This window comes from Ictidomys tridecemlineatus, chromosome 1 (genome assembly GCF_052094955.1).
Source record: "Ictidomys tridecemlineatus isolate mIctTri1 chromosome 1, mIctTri1.hap1, whole genome shotgun sequence".
NCBI classification, from domain to species: domain Eukaryota; kingdom Metazoa; phylum Chordata; class Mammalia; order Rodentia; family Sciuridae; genus Ictidomys; species Ictidomys tridecemlineatus.
Window position 1 is genome coordinate 232,707,745 of NC_135477.1, and position 24,820 is coordinate 232,732,564.

General features: G+C 33.0%; 1 protein-coding gene across 4 annotated transcripts in view; it reads right to left on the minus strand.

Annotated features, from left to right (window-relative positions):
• The window catches only part of Cdh12 (cadherin 12), a 939,290-nt gene that overhangs the window by 393,893 nt on the left and 520,577 nt on the right, over nucleotides 1-24,820 (minus strand). For all 4 annotated transcript variants that reach the window (XM_078016895.1, XM_078016900.1, XM_021720037.3 and 1 more), the window contains exon 3: nucleotides 7,012-7,156. The gene's annotated coding sequence lies outside the window, so the exon portion shown is untranslated. The remainder of the gene's footprint in view (nucleotides 1-7,011; nucleotides 7,157-24,820) is intronic.

Sequence of the window (24,820 nt, forward strand, 5' to 3'; positions counted from 1 at the left end):
TCTCTCTCTCTCTCTCTCTCTCTCTCTCTATCTATCTATCTATCTATCTATCTATATATATATATATATATATATATATATATATTGGCTGCAGCTTTGAAAAGTATAACAAAAATCTCTGCCTTCATGAAGCTCACATTCCAAAGTCTGATAGGAATTGGAACATCAAATAGTAATAAAATCAACTTAAAAGTATATGTTTACCAAGATGTCAAACATTCTAGAAAAAGTAATGGAGAAGCATAGTAGGAAATGTTGTGAGTAGGTTTGCAATTAAAAAAAATAGAATAATATAAATTATTTCAACTTTTTGAAATATTACAGTTGGGAATTGAAAGAGAAAATAACAAGGAAATATTACAGTTGGGAATTGAAATCGAGAAAAGATTAAATAGATTGCTAAAGTCAATATCCTTACAATTCATTTGGGGGGAAAAAAGAAGAAAGGGGAACTGACAAATAACACAGTCTTAGAACTCCATTCCCAGAATAAAGAGGTCCAAGAAATTAACACTTTCTGATAATTTTTGAGCCCTGGTATGGAGTTTCTGTGGATGGAAGTAAAGACAAAGCTTTTTACTTGCTTGAAAAGTTTTTGGGTAACAATAAAAATCCTGTTTTCCTCTTTACCACAAAGAGTTAGACATGTTAGTGATGCTTACTTAAACATTTGACTTTGTGAAGCTTCTAATTATTCTGTGTCCAAAATGAGTAACTGGAAATCAAAGATACTGTGGGTATGTATAAAACAGTGTAATAAATATTACACTATTTATTCACACATATGTATATATATTTGGGGTGTGTGTGTTTGTGTGTGTGTGTGTGTGTGTGTGCATGCATGCACTCCTCAGTTTTGACCTGACTCAGAATTTCCCATCACCTTCCAGAGATGAGAAGAACTTCTTGAGAAGACTGATACATTCTGGTAGTAAGTCACAGCCCTACTAGGTCTTCAAATAGATGTTTGCACCCTCGCAGTGACCATGGAGCAGAAAAAGAAGGTGGGGTAAGATGATAGCAACATCGCCCAGCGACCTCAGCATGAACATTTCTGGGAGGTATTTTAGAAATGCAGAACTCAGGCCACACTTCAGAATTACTAAGCAATACTACAAGACAATTTACTCAGGTTTTGGACTCACTAGTGTACTTTAGCATCCTCAACTTTGGCTACATAATAGAGTTACCTGAGACATTTTTAAACCCCTGATGATTGAACCACATTTTTACACATTCTGATTTAATTGGAATTACCTACAAAGGTCTCAAAACTGTGTTTCCTCAGTCTTTTTCTAAACCTACTAAATCAGTACTTCAGTAATGAGACTCTGGTAGTATAAAGTACATAGCAATTAATTCCTGTATGTACTAAACTATAAGAATACTTAGCTGGGAGTCTACAAAACAATAGGTTCTATTATAGGACCTATTATGCTAATTACATGAATCAATATACAAAGTATGGATTGGAAAATCTTTGCATAGATAGAAAGGATATGATAAATGATAACTGTCAAAATTTAAAATTAAAAGATTTAAATCCCATATTAATATATCATGAGTTAGTGGATAAGAGGAAATAATAACTATGAATCTATAAGTACATGGACATTTTCAATATATTTAATTTTTTTATCAAATATTCATTGCACATATAATAAAACACCACGAAAGACGAATATTTTCTCATAAACAAAGAGTCAGTAAACTTCTTTTTTTAAAAGGCAAAATAGGAAATGTTTTCAGCTTTGCAGACTGCATAATCTGTTTGTGCTCAACTGTTCAACTCTGGCTTTGCAGCACGTGTGAAGCAATCAACAATACAGATGTGAATAGCCATGGCTGTGTTCTAATGAAGCTCCATTTACAATAATAAGTCCTGGGCCATTCTTTTTATGCTATTATAATCTAGTTAGGTGTTGACTAACAGTAGTAAAATAGGACTTGCCTTTTAATTTTTTCCTCTTCCTGCCAACATTCTTAAGACAGAATCAAAGTGCTCCTTTAGTCCTCTGTCAAAAATGGGAAGGTTTCTGTAAACTTATCCCTAACTTACATGCACTCACTAGTGTAAACCCTCTGTTGGAAGAAAAAAGCATGTTTCTAAAATTTGAAGTTGCAGAAATAAGCATAATATTAAGAAGCTGATCTAGGACCTCTAGCAAGATCCAATTGTTCATTATTACTTAAGAGACAATATGTCCTTAGTTTTGTATATATGATAAATAAGGGATAAATAACAAGGTTTCCTGTTAATAAAAGTAATTATTATTTCCTGAACTTTTGAGAAATTATGTTAGACTAATTATGTTTTTTTTTATTATTATTTCTCACAGTCATTCTGTGGGAAAGTTAATATGGCCCACTCCCTATTGAAGAAGATGAAGGGCATAAAGACATCTTAACTCATCTGTCCAAGGGCAAAGAGCAAGCAAGTATGCCAAGCTGGATCTGAACCCAGAGAGCAGAATGCAGAACATGTACTTCCAGTTACTATCAGAAATATGAATATGTAAGATGTTCAGTCAATCACAATCTTTTTATTTTTAAAGAAAACAAATGTGTTCAATTCAACTTGATTAATGGAAATGGAATCACAAGGTGGAGAATGGTAAAAAGGCTCACCACTGCATGCTTGGTGCACTTGGAATGCCACTCAGAACCATACAGTCTCAGTGCCCCTCCACAAGGGAGCAACATCCTTGCACTTAATCATTATGATTGGTCAGAAAAACGGGTCTATTTGAATTGATCTAAAGCAATTTCCGTTGCTCCTATCCATCTCATAATTGAAGTTTATTTGTAATTCAGAGGACTACCATCTTCACACGGCTCAAATTTTGTTCCTGTCCACTAACTACTAGAGATTCATATGGTATTTTGTATAAAAATTCACCAAGTAAGATATTTGTTACCTCATATGGAGACTCTTTTATCATCATGGTTTTCCTGTGAAGTCACATAGTAGCTACTGGCCTTTATTCAGAAGCTGTCTTAGGCCTGGTCACACATGTGGTGAGACCCTGGTCAAATATGCAGGACTAAAACATAGTCATAGAGTCTTAATGGGCACTCTGTGCATTGTGGACATTCAACATTGAAAGCTCTTTTGCAATATAACTCTTTAAAGACCATGTTTATTCATTTGGAATGTTAATAAATAAATGTTCTTCATTATACAATAGTTTATAAAAGCCAACAGTTGATTAAAAATAACACTCTAGAAAGTCAAAAGTACACTGGTTAGTGGTTGAAGATTATACACATATATTTCCTCATCACAATTCTAATAACTCTATATTTTTATTCTCAGCATCTGGTACAGTGGGCTTTTTATATTTAAATAAATTTGCAGACATGCTGAGGCATAGTAATTGATAATTCTTACTATGGAATTTAACTTACCTCTATTATCACCTTAGCCTGTCCTTGCATATGATAGCTAATTGTACTAAAATTTTCAGGGCAACCCTAACTTTTTAACATCTCTCCCTACTTTCACACAGTTGTGTAAAATTTTAGCTTGAAAATACAAGTATTGTTATAGATCAACATAGTTAGGTACAGGGGAAATTTTATGAAAAACTAATAGAGCAATAGGCACCTGAAAATCCAAGTCCATTTGCTAGATAAATACACTTTGGGCACTCAATTCCAACCATTAGTTTCTCTGTCCTTTTGAATATGTATGCACCTTTTGCCGCTAAATGAATTCCCTTTAACTTCCCTTTTCATCTCATTTTGATACAAATGGCATTGGTATTATATCTTTGTATTTTATTTTTTCTTAATAGTTTGTCTATCTATTTGGAAAGATGTGCATATCAAAAATACTAAATTTACATCACACTGATTATTATGTTCATGATAGAGTGTTCTGTTAGTAATAATCAGAATATCTAGAAACAAAGACTTCTAAAAAGACTACTTTCAAAAGTTAGAAGTAAAAAGTACATTTTTTTTTTTTTAGTGGTACTGGGGATTGAACCCAGGAGCACTAAACCACTGTGCCACATCCCCAGTCTATATATATATATATATATATATATATATATTTTTTTTTTTTTTTTTTTTTTTTTTTTTTTTTTTTTTGCTTTGGGTCTCACTAAGTTGCTTAGGTTGGCTTTGAACTCACAATCCTCCTGCTTCAGCTTCCTGAACTGATGGGATTATAGGCTTTTTCCATCCTGCCTGGCTACAAAGTATATTCTTATTTCAAACATCTGTGGCTATGAAATTACTTAGAAATTGCTTTAGATCAATTAAATTACTTTAAGTAAAGCAAGAGTTATACTATTATAATGGTGATAGAATTACTTGGTACCATCATGAATATGGTAAAAATATTCATGTGTTTCATATCAAATACTGGAAACATTCACCATATAAGAGGTAATAAAGAAGTATGGTATAAGGATCATAAACTCTGAATACCCAGATCTGAGTTTGAAACTGTTATATGAATTCATAACCCACTATGGTGTACCCTTGGCCAGGTTACATATCTTCTCAGCTTTTAACTCCTCTGGAAAATGGAGATAAATAACATTATAATTTGGAATTGATGATTCTATCAACATACACATAAAGTTTATAACTCAGTTATCTGGAATTTTAAACCACTTCAAGTATGTTATAGATTGCTTTTTCTGTTGTTGTTGTTGTTTTTTAATTAAAAACCATATAGTGGAGCTTCATGAAGTTTTAATAGTCATTTTTCTTTAAAATGTAAAACTGTGTTATTCCAAATGAGGTTGTCCTATAAAATATTTTCTGATCTTATAACAGAAATAAATTTTCATAAACTGAATGAAAATGGGAAAGAGATATGGTGGTAGATGAGGATACTATAGTAATTTTGAAAAATAGAAGGGGGAGAGGGCTAACTAATTTACATAACTACTAATTTTCAATTGCACTCAATACTTTCTTCATTTCTTATCAGTGTGGATGAAGCAGATTAAGACAAAATATACAGAAATGACAAACCTCCTTTAGAAACTTTAGATAGATGCTTTTGAATAAGAATTATAATTACTTTCATGTTTAAATATAAATATTTCATTATGCACTAAATGCACACTTCAGTGACCATACACTATTTATATACTTGAGTGGTAAGAACATCCAATAAAAATTCAATGGGACTGACAGCCATCAATTTTGAACTTGGCTCATGGCACTATCTTACAAAGATATTTTGACCAATGTACAAGTTTTTAGTATTATATATGCTCCTGCTTGACTAATGTTCCTTATTTCTGTTTATTATGTTTGCTTTCAAGAAGAACAATGAAACCAAGGACCCAGTGACAGTCACTGTAGTCAACACAATCTTCTCATAGTTTTCCTTGAATTGATCAAGAAACCATCTGCCCCCCAAACAAGATAGAAATCTTAGTGCACCAAAAGTGGATAGCTGTCTTCAGTCTTTGGCTGAAAACATGCAGACAGACAATTGGCAAGTACATGTCAGAACCTATCCATATCCGGAAATTTTCCCCCTAGGGTAAGCACCAATAACATCAAGATCAGTCTGAAAAGTTCTTAAAGGAATTTCAGAAGGACAGCCAAATACTATAAAAAGTGTTCTGACATCTTTATAAAATATGCTACATCAAGATACTTAAAAATACTAGAGGTACTCAAGATACCCAGGAAATATGAGTGCTCATTCCAGAAAATATGTTTAAGATGAATTTTAAATTCTAATACAAAAGCAGTTAGATATTTACACTGTTACCATTAGATATTTACTACTGAAATTCGTTTTCTATATATGTTAAAACAACATGTGGCTATTGAAAATAATATATATATATATATTTTCTCATTATCTGAAAATAATTTCCTAGGAAAAGTCCTAAATAATAGCAAAGTATTTGATTGCTAGTTTTCATATACTTAGAGTGCTAACAAATAGGTCACATAAAATTATAGTAGTAAAATTAGTTTGTTTCTCTTAATTACATAAGACTTAAACATAAAATTGAAAAGAATCATCATCCTATATTTACATGTACTAACTAAAATAGAAAAGAAAAAGTTCAGATAACTAAGCCTAAGTTGGGGAAAAAGTTTCTTCTATTATCTTTGTAAATTTTATTAACAAGCTTATGAGAAAAAGTAGAAATAGAAGAAACAACACAAACAAACTTATCTACATTACCTGGATACTTACCCTAAACTATTAAAAAAAAAAATGTAAGGCTAACCTTAATTCACTATTGTTTGATAACAAAAGCCCACTCAAACATAAAATATCTAAAAGTCAGGATATCAACCAATGCATAACATTAATCTCTTAAAAAAGAAATTTCTCATCAAAAATAAGCATTTTAGAAAGTAGTTTTCTTTACTTAATTTATTAATCTATCTCATACAAGAATTACATCTCTCATATACACGAACCATAAAGCATATCAATGGAATGTTAAAACTTCTAGGTTCAGTTTTCTTAACAGTTTCATCAGAATCTGTAACATTTAAATTTTAATCTCTAAATGGAAACATTTAAAATATTAGGGATTCAGCCCTAAATCCTTAAGCCAAAAAAGATCTCACTGACACTGCTAACGTAGAAAGCTTCATGAAATTTCAACTCCCATTTGCAAATTTTCTTTTTATCTAATTTAACTTTCAAGCTTTCAACTCAGATTTTATCATAGGACATCAACAGACCACTTCAAACAAAATCCAGTCGCTTTGGCAGTGCACAGTCCTCTAAACAGATTATTTAAAAGACAAAATAAGAAATGAACTCTGTTTTCACATTTTCTTCTATTTTATTTTGATGCAAGGCAGAATGGCTGTATTTCAAAGGAATTGCTCCGAAATATCATTATCCCCCAATGCCAGGTCTCATTCTAGGACACTTGCTTATAAGCTAAGCCTTTTTTCTGACATAAACAGTCACTTGCTGCAGTGCAGAATGTCAGTTTAGTCAGTTAGAACTTTCAATGCAGAAATTCAGTGCGATGCAGTCACCCAGATAAAGCCGGCACTTACCTTAATTGAAATATTTTCTGTGAACGAGGTGAGAAATCAGTCAAATCAACCGTGAAAGGGGTGGGAGATCGAAGTTTTCAATCAACACCCTCCAAGTAGCAGCATACTGTGCTCTTTCCCCTGTTTATGTTGAGCTCCTCACTGTCTAAAGGGAGAAAAAAGATCAGCTGAAATCCTCAGAGATTCCCAGTGAGTAAATGAGGACTAAGCGGTGTTTCTTAACGGGAGATTTCTCCGTGAGCGTGCAAGATTTGGAGGCTCCCTAACTGCTGTGATAGACTCCTGTCATGTCCCTGGAGCACGGAGGTACTCATTGACCTGATTAGCAGGAAAAGCCCCCTCTGCCCGGCAACACGCAGAGATTTGGTGGGTCTCCTGGGAACTGAGAAAGGAACCGAGGCCACTTGGGGATCTGGTCTTTTCCAGCCTAAGGGATGAACAACTATGATCATAATTTGCAAGATTAGCCACTGTGTTAGTCATTGCAGGATTTAAACAAATGTGCTTTCTCCTGCTGGTTTTCAAGATGCATTCGTGCTAGATATAAGGTACAGTGAAACAATTACTAGACTGAGAGAGCTGATTTGTAAGACAAGTCTAAAGCTGAAAAATGTTTAAAGCAATATGATAAAACAGATAGCTGCACTTGCCTTTGCCCCCAGCCTGCCACATATATCAACCTTTGTCTAAGTAAAATGAATTTAAAGGTTTATTACAGCTCTCCAGAGTGCAACTTCTGAATTTATAAAAAGGTAGTATTCATACTAAATAAGCATATTTGGCAGTTTTCTACAGATATCAGTACTCAGACCAAAGCATGCAGGAAACAGCATTGCTTGTGTAGTTTATCAAATAGCATTTTCAATTAGCACTACACTTGCAAAAATGTTTGCATTGTACCATTAACCTGAGTAACACAGGAGAGCACAGTATTACACATCTCTTCTGTTACCTGTCAAACTAATGATTTACCAAAACAAAAACAAGCAAGGGTATGAAGGGATTCAAAATATCAACTAACTTTATAAACTTAGTCATGTGTCTTTGCCTACCTACTGATCTCTATTCCTCACCCACTCTTTCTGCCAATGACTCCCTTCTCAGTACACTGCTACATCTCTCAAACCCAAAGTTACTATTTCCCTGAAGAGATCTAATTCTCTGGAAAAGGTCATAGAACTGAATGGAAAACTCCAAATGGTTAATTTTTTGACAGCTCTCACTTTTGTGAAAGAAAATTATGCAAATAGCATAAAAAGAACAGATGAAAAAGTCATTTGCATGTCCTGAGGGTGAGAAACTTCTCATTGCCAGAGATAAAACTGACTGTCCTCTCACAAGGATGCTGTGTGTTATGTTCAGCACTTCTGTTTTCCAAGTAGGTCTCACTTGGGACATATGGCATTTCCTTTCTCTCTCTCTCTCTCTCTCTCTCTCTCTCTCTGTGTGTGTGTGTGTGTGTGTGTGTGTGTGTGTGTGTGTGAGAGAGAGAGAGAGAGAGAGAGAGAGAGAGAGATACTATATTTGCATTGCAATATTTAGATGCATCTCAGAAAACCTTCAAATATCCATTGGAGAATAATACACAAAACATACACAATAAAATTTGCCTTATAATCCCAAGTAAACTTTCTTTAAAGTATCTAATTAAATACAAGTTATTTGATGCAACTTCTTGGGCAAAATAAACTTTTGTGTAATGAACTTGCTGTAAACAGGATAGATGCTCATACTTGAACTCAAAATGCAGATATCCCCTCAGAAGCCCCAGGAGGAGGGGCTGATACAGCCTCCTGTGCAGAGGTCTCCTGCTCCCTCAGCTGGTGGAGGATGAGAGCTGAAGATGAAGAAAGCTGATCAATACACCCCAGGAGAGGGAGAACAACTTTAGCTGCTGTTAAGCAGGAAGCACATTATCCAATTATAGACTGGCATCAGAGTGCTCCGCTAGAAAAGAGGCTGCTTAAATTGAAATTGATGAACCCTGAGCATAAATAGCAAACAGGAAACATAACTGCTAATTTCTTCTGAGAGGGTCCTGACTAGTCTTTAATATAGCCCTTGTCAATGAATATTGGTTGGATTTCATGGTTCTGGTGTGTATTTGTTCATGCAATTAAAGCACTCTGTTTCTCCTAATGCTCTAAGCCCCATTATGTAGATATTCACTTTAATTATAACCTTTTAAAAACTTTTTAATGCTTTAACATAGAGTTAGTTTTCCTGAACCCTATTCACTGTACAAATTGATATAAACTAAAGCAGGTGCCTACAAAACTTTGTGCCATGCTACATGTTTATACCTGGATCACTTACAGTGGTAAGACCATAATGATGATGCTTCCAAACAACAGTCTTTCCATTCTTTTTTTTTTTTAAGAGAGAGAGAGAGAGAGAGAGAGAGAGAGAGAGAGAGAGAGAGAGAGAATTTTAATATTTATTTTTTAGTTTTCTGCGGACACACATCTTTGTTGGTATGTGGTGCTGAGGATCGAAACTGGGCCACACGCATGCCAGGTGAGCGCGCTACCGCTTGAGACACATCCCCAGCCCCAGTCTTTCCATTCTTAAAGAGGGTTTCTTCACTCTAACCATGCCTTCAAGAAGAAAACCTGATGCTTTAGGAATTCTTAAACCTATGTCAAATCCCTAATTGACCTTATCTGGGTGTTTACTCATGACAAACAAAGCAAAATTAGTCTATTCTGTGGAGACCTGTTAATAGTAGAGATGTTTCAATAATAGTTGCTGTATAGTAAGAACTTGCTGTGTTCCAGGTGCTTTTAATGCACTTTAGCTGTAGCTATTCATGAAATCTTGTTATGCAGACTTTTATTTTTAATATTTTTAATTAAGTCTCAAAAAAGTTAAATAAATTGACCAATGCCATACAATCAGTTCAGAGCAAACCAAGAATTACCACAGAGGTCACTCTAATTATGAGGTCATAATAAACGTTAAGAAATTACTCAACATTAAAACCAACAAAATATATACTTCCAACAGAATAGAGAAGTTGTTTAGTTTTTATGATTTGCAAAAATCATGTTTGCATACTTACAAATATGTTTCCAAACTGATAAAATATTACATTGTAATAAATTACATCCTTACAAATGTGTTTTAAAACTGATAAAATATTATGTACTGATATTTTTTTAACCAAAAATATACTTGGATATATATTTCCATAATAGAGAATTCAAAGTAAACTTTAGCCTAAAAATAAACTCAGTCCTGAACTGCCAAATATTTTAAGTTAACAACACTGATTGGGCTGGGGATGTGGCTCAAGCAGTAGCACGCTTGCCTGGCATGCTTTCGGCCCAGGTTCGATCCTCAGCACCACATACCAACAAAGATGTTGTGTCCGCCGAGAACTAAAAAATAAATATTAAAAATTCTCTCTCTCTCTCTCCTCTCTCACTCTCTCTTTAAAAAAAAAAAACACTGATTGATCAAATTCTAAAAATGTGTTGTATCTTTTGTAATTAATTTACTCCCTCAAACAACCATAGTAATTATGTTTTTTTTAAACAGAAAAATAATCCCATTCTGAGTCTGTGGCTATTTCAAAAACACTAAATATATATTAGTCAAAAATTATGGTGGTCTTTGATATTCAATTTTTCCAAGAATCACAATGTAAGAGCAAAGCTCAGAAATAATGTGGAGCTAAAAAATTCATTTCTAGTTTGTTCAGGTTTTATCTAGCAGTTTCTCCAACTTCACACGAATCCCACTATTTCATATACTTCTTTGAAATTCCCAGACACATTCATAAGCTTCCAGAAAAATGTTGTGACCACATTTTTATAAAGTGTCTAATAAAAATTCTATCTGAAAAGAAATGATGATAATTCGTATTAATTCAGCCTTTAAACTTTGCCAAGAACTTTCTTATCTATTATCTCATCCGATTCTTTCAGGAATTTTGTGAAATAAGTCTTTGTAAGTATATTCTATCATTTTAATAATGGAGAAATGAGTTATGAAAAAGATGATTTTTTTGTCTTTAATCTTCAATTTTTAGTGAAAACTCTTTGTCCTCCTTTTCAGAAAAGGTTTAATGTTTTTCACTATGACTAGTAAATATGTTTATCTGAATCATGTTGGCATCTAAAGTGTTTCTTAGTATATATGCAAATGCAGGCACTCTTCCTCTGTTTACTTACATTTGTGTAAACTGGAATTGTCATTTAAGAGAAGGTAAAATTAATAAGAGCCAATAAGCAGATTGCGAATGTAATTCTCCTCTTAGATTTCTCCTAGACTTTGCCTGATCTTGCCTTTCATTATCTGAGTCTTAGCTATGTTAAGATAATTGCTCAAATGCAGTCTTTATAATTCTTTTAAAATCTAATCTTACATCTCCATACAACTTTGGATGCCAATATTACCTGTTTACAAATCTTTGTGTTTGTAAGAAAATAAGCCCCCAACTATTTAAATATAAGAAAAACAAGTCACCTAATAACAAATTGATCTTTCAGCAGCAGCATGGAGCTAATACTACCACAGAGATATTTGCTGAATGCTAATAGATTCCTATGTATTTTAGATATTTCTGCTTATGTCAAAGTCATAGAAGTTGAATGGTACAATTTACTAGCTTTTTTAAGGGAAAAGTTTTATATTTTGGGAACCAGCTTTATTCATATATATATTTGTGAGTTTAAGATACAATAAAATTTATGGGGAAAAAAGAAAGCTAGACTGGATATTAGAAAGCCTGGCCTATAGTCAAAAGTATGACACTAACTTACTTCAGAACTTCAGCCATTAAAAAAGAATCTAGTCAATAATTTCTTTGTAAAATGTGAGGAAGTTAAACTACATTGTCTCTAAGATCTCAGCCAGCTATAAAAACACATTATCTGACTAATACTTTGTGATATCATTTCGACCTAATTCAAAAAATAATCAGGCAGTCAAGAAGAAAATTTTTAAAAATTCTGATTCTTAGCTGAAAAAAAAAAAAGAAAAAAATGTTGTGCACAAATAACATTGTGTCCTCCCTCACCCTTCACAATTTGTTTTTGTCTATCATTAAAGAAATAATATTTTTATTTTATAGTTCAAGTAATTTAAGAATCAGCTTCTAAGTTACTGATACAACATTTTAACATGGGTCGCATGCAGTACTAGAAAGACTGCTCGAGTCAGAAGCATTATTTAAATACTTTTATATTACTGGGATATTTGCCTATAAAAGGATTTAGTTGTTTTATTGTAATTACATTGGATGGTTTGCTTTTTCCTTTATTGTTGTGGTCAGTGAGAAAAATGAAAGTAATTTAATTAAAATGATTAAAAATTAACTTGGAGCTGGGGAGCATAACTGAAAAATGGACACATAGTATTAATATATTTTGGCTTTTTTAAACCACATTTTCATGTTAGGGCTGTTACTACAAAATAATAAAAAAGGACACTGCAAATTAAAATGAAAAAAAATTTTTCTGTAGACATAATTGCTTGGCATTTTAAACCTTTCTTGTTAGCTGAGATTTACTGTTTTGTGTCTTTCAAATGTGACTGCTAAGTGCAAGCAAAATGAAATAAATAATATGCAAAGTTTTTGATAATATTAAGTTTAATTTATATTAAACAGACTTAAAAATTAGTGATGACTAAAATCATACATATTAAGCCCAAATCTAGCACATTTTATCCTTGGTTAAGAAAATAAGTCGTTAAAAATATACACATGTGAGTTTTCAATGATGAATAATATTGCTTAAAAGTAAAAAGAGGGGCAAGCTTATTTCTTAATATATTGAGTGGATTTTTTGACCTTTTTTTTTTTTTTTCTTTTTGGAGAATGGAGAAGTAGAGTCATGTGTAGAGAGACCTAAAGTCATTAATGTGAGATATCATATAAAGTCAATTTTCTGCTCCTATGGTTGCAGTAAATCTTCATTTAAATGTGCCTATTCAGGCTAGAGCATGAGGGCAGGCCGGCCCATATCCTCCCACACTGACCTACACAGGACCCAGGCTCACAGTAGGCCCCAGTCCATCCTGCCACCTGTAGATACCAGCCAGAGTCCATCCTCTGGCAAAGGACCACTCTTTTAAACCAGCAGACTACTGTGGGAGCTCAGGCCCAGACCAGATCTGCCCTCACTGACTTGCACAGGACCCACATCCAAGATCTACACTGCAGGAAAGGAAGACACATAGACAATAGGAAAAACAAAGAAGGAAAGTGCCCCAAACAAACCAGAATACTACAATAACAGAATCCATAGACAGCAAAGTTGATGAAATGTTAGAGAAGGAGTTCAGAGGTTCCTAATGAAAATGATTTGTGATTTAAAGAATGAATTAAAGGAGCAAATACAGACAAAAATAGATCACTCCAACAAGGAGATGAGAGAGCAAACATAGGTAACAAAATATTACTTCAAGAGAAAAATAGAGACCCTGAAAAAACAAAAGTCAAAAATCCTTTAAATGAAGGATACAATAAACCAAATAAAAAACTCAATAGAAAGCATAACAAACAGACTAGATCACTTGGAAGAAGGAATGTCAGATAATGAAGATAATCTATATAATCTGGAAAATAAAGTTGATCATAAGGTGAAGATAGTAGTAAACCACGAACAGAACCTCAAAAATGGGACAACATCAAAAGACCAAATCTGAGAGTTACAGAGATAGAGGAAGGCACAGAGTTTCAAACCAAAAGAATGAACAATCTCTTCAATGAGATAATATCAGAAAAACTCCCAGGCATGAAGAATGAATTGGAAAACCAAATACAAGAGGCTTACAGGACACTAAATGTAAAAAATTACAACAGGTCTATACCAAGGTACATTATAATGAAAATACGTAGCATACGGAATAAGGATAGAATCTTAAAAGCTACAAGAGAGAGGAATCAGATCACATATAGGGGGAGACCAATTCATATCACAGCGGATTTTTCAACCCAGACCCTCAAAGCCAGGAGATCATGGAACAGCATATACCAAGCACTGAAATAAAATGGATGCCAACCAAGAATCTTATATCTAGAAAAACTAAGCTTTAGATTAGATCATGAAATAAAACATTCCATGATAAACAAAAGTTAAAAGAATTTACAACTCAAAACCCTACACTATAGAATGTCCTCAGCAAAATATTGCAAGAAGAGGATGAAAACCAAGGATGAAAATCAGCAGAGGGAAGTATTACATTAAAAAAAAAAAAAACTAATCAGAGGAAAAACCAAGTCACATTAAATAAAAAATAAACAAAAAATGGCTGGGAATATAAATCATATCTCAATAATAACCCTGAATGTTAATGGCCTAAACTCATCAATCAAAAGATATAGACTAGCAGATTGAGTAAAAAAAAAAAAAAAAAAAAAAGACCCAACGATATGCTGCCTCCAAGAGACTCAGCTCATAGGAGAAAACATCCACTTAAGGTGAAGGGTTTGGAAAAATTATCCCACTGACACGGACTGCAGAAGTAAGCAGGGGTTTCCATCCTCCCATCAAATAAAGTAGACTTTAAGCTAAAGTCAATCAAAAGGTATAAAGAAGGAGACTACATATTGCTCAAGGGAATCACACACCAAGACTTGACAATTATAAATATATATGCCCCAAACAATGTAACATCTATGTTCATCAAACAAACTCTTCTCAAGTTCACGAGTCAAATAGACCAAAACATAATAATTTTGGGTGACTTTAACACACCTCTTTTACCACTGGATAGATATTCTGAACAAAAGCTGAACAAAGAAACTAGAGAACTCAATAATATAATCAATAACTTAGACTTAACTGACATATATAGAATATTTCAACCTGCATCAAGGGGATACACTCTCTTCTCAGCATCACATGGATTCTTCTCTAAAATAGACCATATATTATGCCAGAAAGCAACTTTCAGCAAATATAAAAATGTAGAAATACTACCCTGCATTCTATCAGATCATAATAGGATGAAATTAGTAATCAATGATAAAATAAAAAATAAAAGCTACTCCAACAGCTGGACACTAAATAATATGCTACCGAATGAAGAATGGGTTGTAGAAGATATCAAGGAAGAGATTAAAAAATTTTTAGAGGTGAATGAGAACACAGATACAACATATCAAAATCTCTGGGACACTATGAAGGTAGTTCTAAGAGGAAAGTTCATTGCATGGAGTTCATTCCTTAAAAGAAGAATAAGTAAACAAATAAATGACTTAACATTACATCTCAAAGCCCTAGAAAAAAAGAACAAATCAACACCAAAACCAGTAGAAGATAGGAAATAATTAAAATCAGAGCTGTAAAAAATAAATGAAATGGAAACAAAATAAACAATTGAGACAATTGACACAACAAAACAATTAGTTCTTTGAAAACATAAATAAAATTTACAGACCCTTTGCCATGCTAACAGAGCAGAAGAGAGAAAACTCAAATTACTAACATATGTGATGAAAAAGGAAATATCACAACAGGCTTGATAGAAATACAGAAGGTAATTAGAAATTATTTTGAAAACTTGTACTCCAATAAAATAGAAAATATCAAAGCCATTGAAAAATTTCTAGAATCATATGATTTGCCCAAGTGAATCAGGATGATATACACAATTTAAACAGATCAATTTCAAGCAACAAAATAGAAAATGCCATCAGAAGCCTACCAACCAAGAAACACCCAGGACTGGATGGATACACAGCCAAGTTCTACAGAACCTTTAACAAAGAAATAATCCCAATACTCTTCAATTAATCTCAGGAAATAGAAAAAGAGGCAGCACTTTCAAACTCATTCTATAAGGCCAATATCACCCTGATTCCAAAACCACACAAAGACACAGCAAAAAAAGAAAACTTCAGACCAATATCTCTAATTAACATAGGTGCAAAAATTTTCAAGAAAATTCTGGCAAACCACATATAAAAATATTTCAAAAAAATAGTGTACCAGGATCAAGTTGGATTCATCCCAGGGATGCAAGTGTGGTTCAACATATGGAAATCAATAAATGTAATTCATCACATCAATACACTTAAAGATAACAAGCATATGATCATCTCAATAGAAATAGAAAAGGCATTTGACAAAATACAGCACCCCTTCAAGTTCAAAACACTAGAAATATTAGTGATAACAGAAACGTATCGCAACACCATAAAAGCTATCTATGCTAAACCCCAGGCCAACATCATTCTAAATGGAGAAAAATTGAAGGCATCTTCTCTGAAAACTGGAACAAGACATGAATGAATGCCAATTCTACCTAACATAGTTCTTGAAACCTTGGCCAGAGAAATAAGGCAAATGAAATAAATTAAAGGGATACACATAGGAAAAGAAAAGCTCAGATTAGCACTATTTGCTGATGACATGATTCTATAGCTAGAAGACCCTAAAAGATCCACCAGTAAACTTCTAGAACTAATAAATGAATTCAGCAAAGTAACAGGATATAGAATCAACACCTACAAATCAAAAGCATTTCTGTATATGAGTGACAAATCCTCAGAAAGGAAAACTACCCCATTTACAATAGCATCAGATAAATAAACAAACAAACAAACAAACAAATAAATAAAATACTTAGAAATCAACAAAAGTGGTGAAAGAACTTTACAATAAAATCTACAGAATCCTAAAGAAAGAAACCAAAGAAAGATCTACAATGAAATGTAGAAAATGGAAAGATCTACATTGCTCTTGGATAGGTAGAATTAATATTACCAAAATGATCATACTTCCAAAAGCACTATACAGATTTAATGCAATTCCAATCAAAATCCCAATGGCATTCCTTGAAATAGAAAATAAATTCATAAAATTCATCTGGAAAAATAAGAGACCCAGAATAGCTAAAGCAATCTTTATCAGGAAGAGTGAAGCATGTGGCATCACTATACCAGAATTTAAACTATACTACAGAGCAATGGTTAAAAAAAAAATGGTATTAGCACCAAAATAGACTCGTAGACCTTTGGTACAGAACAGAGACACAGAGACTCACCCACAAAATTAAAATTATATTATAAAAAGATGCCCAAAACATGAATTGAAGAATAGATAGCCTGTTTAACAGGTTCTGTTGGGAAAACCGGAAATCCATATGCAACAAAATGAAATTAAACCCGGATCTCTCACAATGCACAAAACTTAACTCAAAATAGATCAATGACTTAGCAATACAACCAGAGCCTGCATGTAACAGAAGAAAAAGTAGGCCCTAATCTACATCATGTGGGATTAGGCCCCATCTTCCTTAATAAGACTCCTTTGTCAAAGAATTAAAATCAAAAATCACTAAATGAGATGGATTCAAACTAAAAAGCTTCTCAGACAAAAACCATCTGTGAGGTGAATAGAGAGCCTACATCTTAGAAGCAATTTTTATCCCTCACATATCAGATAGAGCACTAATCTCTAGGGTATATAAATAACTCAAAAAACCAAACACCAAAAAAAATAACAAAGAATCCAATCAATAAATGGGACAAGGACCTGAACAGACACTTCTCAGAAGAGGATATATAACCAATCAACAAATACATGAAAAAATGTTTAGCATTGCTGGCAATTAGAGAAATGCAAATTAAAACTACTCTATGATTTCATCTCACTCCAGTCACCATGGCAGCTATTATGCATGCAAACAATAAATGTTGACAAGGATGTGGGGAAAAAGGTACACTTATACACTGCTGGTGGGACTGGAAATTGGTGCAGCAAATATGGAAAACAGTATGGAGATTCCTTGGAAAGCTGAGAATGAAGCCACCATTTGACCCAGTTATCCCTCTTCTTGGTCTATACCCAAAGGACTTAAAAAACAGCATATTACAGGGACACAGTCACATCAATGTTTATAGCAGCACAATTCACAATAGCTAAACTGGGGAGCCAACCTATATCTCCTTCAGGAGATGAATGGATTAAAAGAAATGTGGCATATAATCACAATGGAATTTTACTCAGGAATAAAAGAGAATAAAATCATGGCTTTTGCAGGTAAATGGATGGCATTGGAAAAGATAATGCTAAGTGAAGTTAGGCAATTTCAAAAAAACAAATGCCAAGTGTTTTCTTTGATATAAGAAGCCTGATTTATAGTGGGGTAGGGACTGGGAGCATGGGAGGAATAAACCAAATCAGGATGGGGTTAGAAATGATGGTGAAGTGTGATGGTCATCATTATGCAAAGTACATGTATGAAGACATAAATTGTGTGAATATATTTTGTATACAACCAGAGATATGAAAAATTGTGCTCTGTGTCATATGAATTATAGTGCATTCCACTGTCATATATAAGTAAAAAATTAATTAAAAATGTTCCTATTTGTTTGAAAGGATACAAAAATGAACTGCTTATTTAAAAAGTAATTTCACACACAATTTCTATTAGAATAATTAAGCTCAAAAAGGAAATAAAGCCAAGTTCAGTGGCACATGTCTATAATCCCAGCTACCCATGGGACTGAGGGAGGGGGATTCCAAATGCAAGGTCAGCCTTACCAATTTAGCAAGACCTTTAGCAACTTAGCAAGAGTTTGTCCAAAAAGAAAAAAAAAATCTGGGTCTGTCACTCAGTAGTAAATTATCCTTTGGTTCAAAGCCCAGTCCAAAAAAAAAAAAAAAAAAAGAAATAATAAAAATTAACAATACCAGGTCTCACTAGGGATGTGAAAAATCTAACTCTCATACATGGTATAACACTTTGAAAAACATTTTGGTAATTTATTTGAAAGTTAAGCCTATGCCTATTGTATGATGTAGATACTCATTCTGAAATATTCACTCTAACGAAAAGAAAATGCACATTCTCCTAAAGACTTACACACATGATGACCCTTTCTAATTGTTTCAAACTGTTAACAACCAAAATATCCATCAACAGATGAAGGGATAAACCATGAAAGTTTTGTAAAACAAAATACTACTTGTTTATTATATGAAAAAAACTAATAATTCACCAAAACTGCTGAATTACTAGGTCATTACACAGTTAAAAGAAACTCAAAACCAAATACATTACTATTACACTATTCCAGTTATAAAAATTCAAAAATGTGTATATTAGTCGATAATGACAGAAAGCACATAATTGGTTGATCATATTGTGGGGTAGAATAAAACATGGTAAAAACCTTAAAACATTTGGGAATAGCTGGGCAGAGTGGCCCATGTCTGTAATTCCAATAACTCCAGAAGTTGAGGCAGAAGAATTGCAAGTTCAAGGTCAGCCTCAGCAACTTAATGAGATACTCTATCAAACTCAAATAGAAAAGACTGGAGATGTAGCTCAGTGGTAAAACACCCTTCGGTTCCATACCCAGTTTAAAAGAGAAGAAAAGAAAAAGAAAGAAAGGAAAAGAAAGAAAAAAGAACCACTATCTTGATTATCATAGTAGCTTCAGAAGTGTAAAAATCCCTCAATGTTTATTTAAATTGCAATTTAAATATATGCATAATTATACATCAAAAAGTTACAAAACCCCACTTCTTGCCCATTTTTGTTTTATAAAAGATTATAATCAAACTTAAAAATAATGGATGTACTATGATATTATAATATGATATAATATCATATTATATCCATTATAATCTAGCAATCTATATACCTTTAACACTAGTTCTTATTTTCTAAAGAGACCATATGGAAGATGAAGTAAAATCACGTACTTTATATTTCTAATGGTTTCTTAAATCGTGTAGAGCATTCTCCATTCAATCACAGTTTAAGACAACTTTAAACTTAATGTTCTAGTACCTATCCAGATAATAGTTCAGTAAAATTTTATATAGGGAAATAAAATGCCAATCCATTTCAAACAATGACCATTGTGAAATGCTTAATTACTTTTTGATACACATATATCATTGTCCATTTGTTCTTAACTTCTTTGTAATGTGTATGGAAATATCACTATAGCATATCTTTAGCATCTATGCCACAGAAAGTGACATTATATTATAGAAAAATCATTGGGCTTTCTCAGGCTCTAACTGCATTTGACAAGCCGTAAGATGAAAACACCTTATGTAGCATAATAATGCTGGCCTAGTTACAGAGTGGCTCTAAAAGGAGATCCCTCTTACCTTTATTTACTTATTTACTGAATTGAATTTTTCTTCAGATTTCATGGTGACTCTATTTAAACTCCTAAATATAAGGTTCTGTTCTGCTCTCAGTTACACTGACTGTAATACCCCATTTCCTTTCACGTCAACTAGCTCTTTTTCACTCTTGGAAAAAGTCAATAATCTGCTGCCACAATAAAAAGAATAGGTAACTTCTGCCTGGATCATTCTATTTGACTTATTAAAATAATTTTAACTCTCCATACAGGATTGAACATATCCTAGACTGTTGGGGAACAATCTGAAGTGACATTTTTACTGTCTACATAAAACTATTCAGGTGTAAAATTTTGTAGTAATAATAGGAACAGTGATGAGAATTGCTATAGTTTCGGTGATTTTCTTTTGAGTTAAAATAACACAACAACGACAAACAGCAGTCCTGAATCCTTGGCTTACTTAAAGTACCTTTGCCTCAGTTTCCTAAAATGAAACAGGGTAACAAAATATTGTGAAATGTGTTGATGCACATAGCAAATCAGATTGAGTTAATAGATACACAGCACTAATAAGAGAATATTAATGAAAGAAGAGTCAATAGATATCAGCAGACAGTGTTTATGCACTGTGTATATCCCCAAATAAAACTTTAGTATAAACTGCAATGACTATATCTATTTTGATGTTGGATGAATTACACATACTATTGCTCATACTTTGAATCATGAGATTTTTCCCACTAAGAAGTCTTTACCATTATCAATAAAAATGTTTAAAAATTTTGTAGTAAGAATGATGATGGATGTAATAACAAAATGCTGGTGGAAATATAAATTGCTCCTACATGTTAGTGGAGCACTATTGAATTTTGTAACAAAATGGCATGTGTATTCAGGTGTAAGCATGTGTGTGCATGCATCTTGATGTGTGCAAGTAAATAGACCAGGAGTTTTACAGATAATAACATTAAGAAAAAAATCGTGCTTATAATAGTGAGAAACTAGAAGTATTAACATTTAAGATTATTTATATATAACATGAAAATTTATTTGATGAAAGTATTCTTTAGTATGTTTTACAACTATATTTTACATACAGTTATGATTTAGTAATAAATCTAAATAGATAATTTAAAAGATAAACAAAAACATTTTATTTGTCTAATTCTACTCCAAATACCAATGTAAAACTCTGATTCCACATCTGCAGTAAAAACAGACCCTGGCAGAGTTGATCCAACAGGGAAAAGCAGACAATTATACCACACCTTGGGAATATGTGTATGGAGTTTTCATAGGTTACCTGGTTCATAAGTACTGTAAGATTGAGACAATGAATGAAAGTGATAATATTTATTTTGTTTATCTATTCTCCTTCCACAAAGAAAGACAAAGCCACAATTTAGGTAGCTATATAAAATTCAGGTTTAAATATTTTAAATAAGAGAATACCTGACTTCTTTCAGGGCAGATATTGATTCTCTTACAAATGACTTCAAATGCCCTTAGTAGATTCATCAACATAAATGTTCAAGCCCCAAAGCCTTATGGTGGACAAGTATAATATCACATTCTCATTTTCGTTCCATCCCCATCCATCAAGAATGGGAAAAAAATTTAAAAAAATTGGTTCTCATTCCACAGAGAAAAAGTTTAGCTATTATTTTATGGCAAAGCTTCTATGAAGATACCTCAGCCAAATAAAAACATAAATATTCTGGAGCTAGGAAAAAAAATTCCATGACTTAGTGCAATCTTGTGCTTTTTATGGTTGGATCAACACTGTCTGGGTCTTTGTTTGCATTGCAGAGATGGAATCAGACATTCATATTGGTCTTTGGAATAGACTAAGGCAAATAAAATGTTTACTTTTGTTTAGTTTTTAATTTATCTATTTAGACTTTTTATTATTAAATTTCAAACAAATACAAAAAGTAGAGGAAACAGTGTTAATACACAGCTGTATGCCAATCATTCAGCTCCATCATTTAGATATTCTTGGCCAATCTTGTTTAATGGATATTCTCTCACTCTGTCACGCACCTCCTATAGAGTACTTTGAAGCAGATACTAGATGTTAAAATTAGTCTGCATATAAATATTTCAGTTTGTTGTATAAGGATCTCTTCCTCCCCCACCCACCCCTTTCAAGACATCCACAATATCCTTATCAGATGGTGTTTTCTTTTTCATTGGCTTTTTTTTTTTTTTGTACCAAAGTTTGAAACCAAGGGCATTTAACCACTGAGCCACATCCCCAGCACTTTTTTATATTTCATTTAGAGACAGGTTCTCGCGGAGTTGCTTAGAGCTTCACTAAGCTTGTAATCCTTCTGCCTTAGCCTCTGGAGGCCCTGGAATTATAGGCATGCACCACTTCACCAAGCTATTTTGTGTTGTCTCTTAAGGGACTACCACTAATGGTACTATGTTGAGCATTTCATCCAGTAGAATCTAGTATTTTTCTGCATGTGGTGTGTTTTAATGCTCCAACTAATAAAGACAGTGTACATTATTCTTCTACAGACTTCAACAAGAGGTTAACTGAAAAATAATGAACTTGATGTGGGTAATGACTTCACGAATTAAGTTTATTGAAGCCATCATCCATATCTCCCAACATGTCCACTGCCAGTGGTGAAGAACAACATCTAAAGATACATTATTTATTAAAAAGCTCAATAGTTGACTGGTCACTCATTTGACCAACCAACCAATGAACAAACAAACAACAACAACAAAAAACCTCTTCAATAATCTGTAGTTGCTTGGTGGAAGAAATGTAAATTTCTTGTGGATAACCAAAAATTTTCTTTGATTTGTCTGTAAAGTGATGTCCTATAATTTAAAAAAATTAAAGTTGATCGTTTTAATTGTTATTAGACTTTACTATTTACCCTCAGTTTTCAATTCTGGTGCTGTGCCTTATTTCTTCCCAAACTCCAACATAGGTGTGTTTAAGTAAAAGGACATGTTACTATCTGACAGCTCCAGCAGTGTTTAATGTAAGTACTGGATACTAAATAGACACTAGTTAAATATTTGCTGAACAAATGGTATAATGCCTTATTGAATAAAGCATTGCCTCTCTGTAAATGGCATATGTTTACCTGCACCATCATTTCACTATTCTATTTTAAAGCAGCACTGAAATATGTTTGGGGAATAGGATTTCCAGATGCTGCTTCTCTGCTTGGGAATATGAAAACGTATCACAATTCACTGCACCAGAACTATTTTCATTTAGGACAGTTTTCTCAAAGGGACTACAAAGCAAGGACCATTTATCTTTATCATATAGGGCTCTTTTTTAATTTAAAGTCCAAGAATTAGGTTCATGATTTCTAATGGGAAAAAACAGTACTCACTTTGAGATGCCTTTTTGGTATGTTATATTTTGTAACAACAAACCAACTTTACAATCTTAGTTGGTCTCACTGATTTTGTATTCCATTTTAAAAATGAGTTATCTTTCATTTTATAAAGTTGTCATTTTTTAAATCCATTTTAAACTCAGTGCTATGGATATGAAAATATCAGAATCATATATTATTAATAAATATTTCTTGTGAAAATTAATATTTCACAGTTTATATCTTCATTTATAATTAAAGAGTACACTTCATTATATTAATGACAGAGGACAAACATGCTTTCAGTTAGTTGCAAGATGATGAATTATGGTACAGCAGAGTTGCTATACTTTCCTTTTACTAGCTTTAATTAAGAAAAAAATCAGATAATTAGGGAACTCATTTGTAAGCAAGATAATTTAGAAATAATTTAACACATAAAAATCATTTAAAAGGAACAAAACTATTATAAATAATGTTAAGTAATTCTCATTACTACAGAATTATCAGGGTGCTAACTTTATGTATTCTATCCAATGCTTGTGTTTAATAGGAAGATGGTTCGTCACTTTCCTGGTGAACCTTTTCTAATGCCAAGAACTTGAAAAAAAAACTGCCTTTTCTAAATTGAGGTTTGACATATGATGAATATGATGAAATAGATACTTTAATTTAATACTCTAAGAAGACTGGGTCCTTTTCCTAGAGCTGATCACGTGGGATTAGACCTCAGGATCAGCTACTCGGTTCAGACTTTTTTAAAATAAAGGAAAATAGGAAAGTTAAAGGTAACAGGTGTTCAAGATAGTGATGTTTCAGGGCATAAATACTAAATGTCAAGCAGGTCTACCATTTGTAGCAAGTATAGATGACTGAGGGATATAAATGAGATCAAAGCTGGGTGAAGTTGAATGTCCCCTGAATTGCCCTATGAGGAGCAGTGGTTTAATCAAGAAAACACAAGCTTTTAATAACCTATAGGAATACATTACATTTTTTTCTTTCTGTTTTTGATTCCCAGATGGATAGTCCTAAGTATAATCTTGCTGGTATCATTCTTGGATGAAGGAAGTCTAAAAGTGTGATGTGTCAAGCCCAGGAACAGGGCTGTACATTGAGTTTTGTAATCTGAATTATGACTCAGGAAATCCAACAGGATGACTTTTTTCTTAGGGGATTTATTTATTAGAACTCTCAACTATTGCTGATGTGTAAGCCAATGAGATTCACAACATGCCTACACAAGGAAAGGGGGGATTCTTATAGTAGGAAATTTATTTTAATGTATTTAGAGTTCAGCAGCAAAAAATTGACACACCCATGCACTATTTGCAAAGGCTCCTCATTATCCCAGGATTATAAGAAAACAGATTAAATTAGAAGAAGA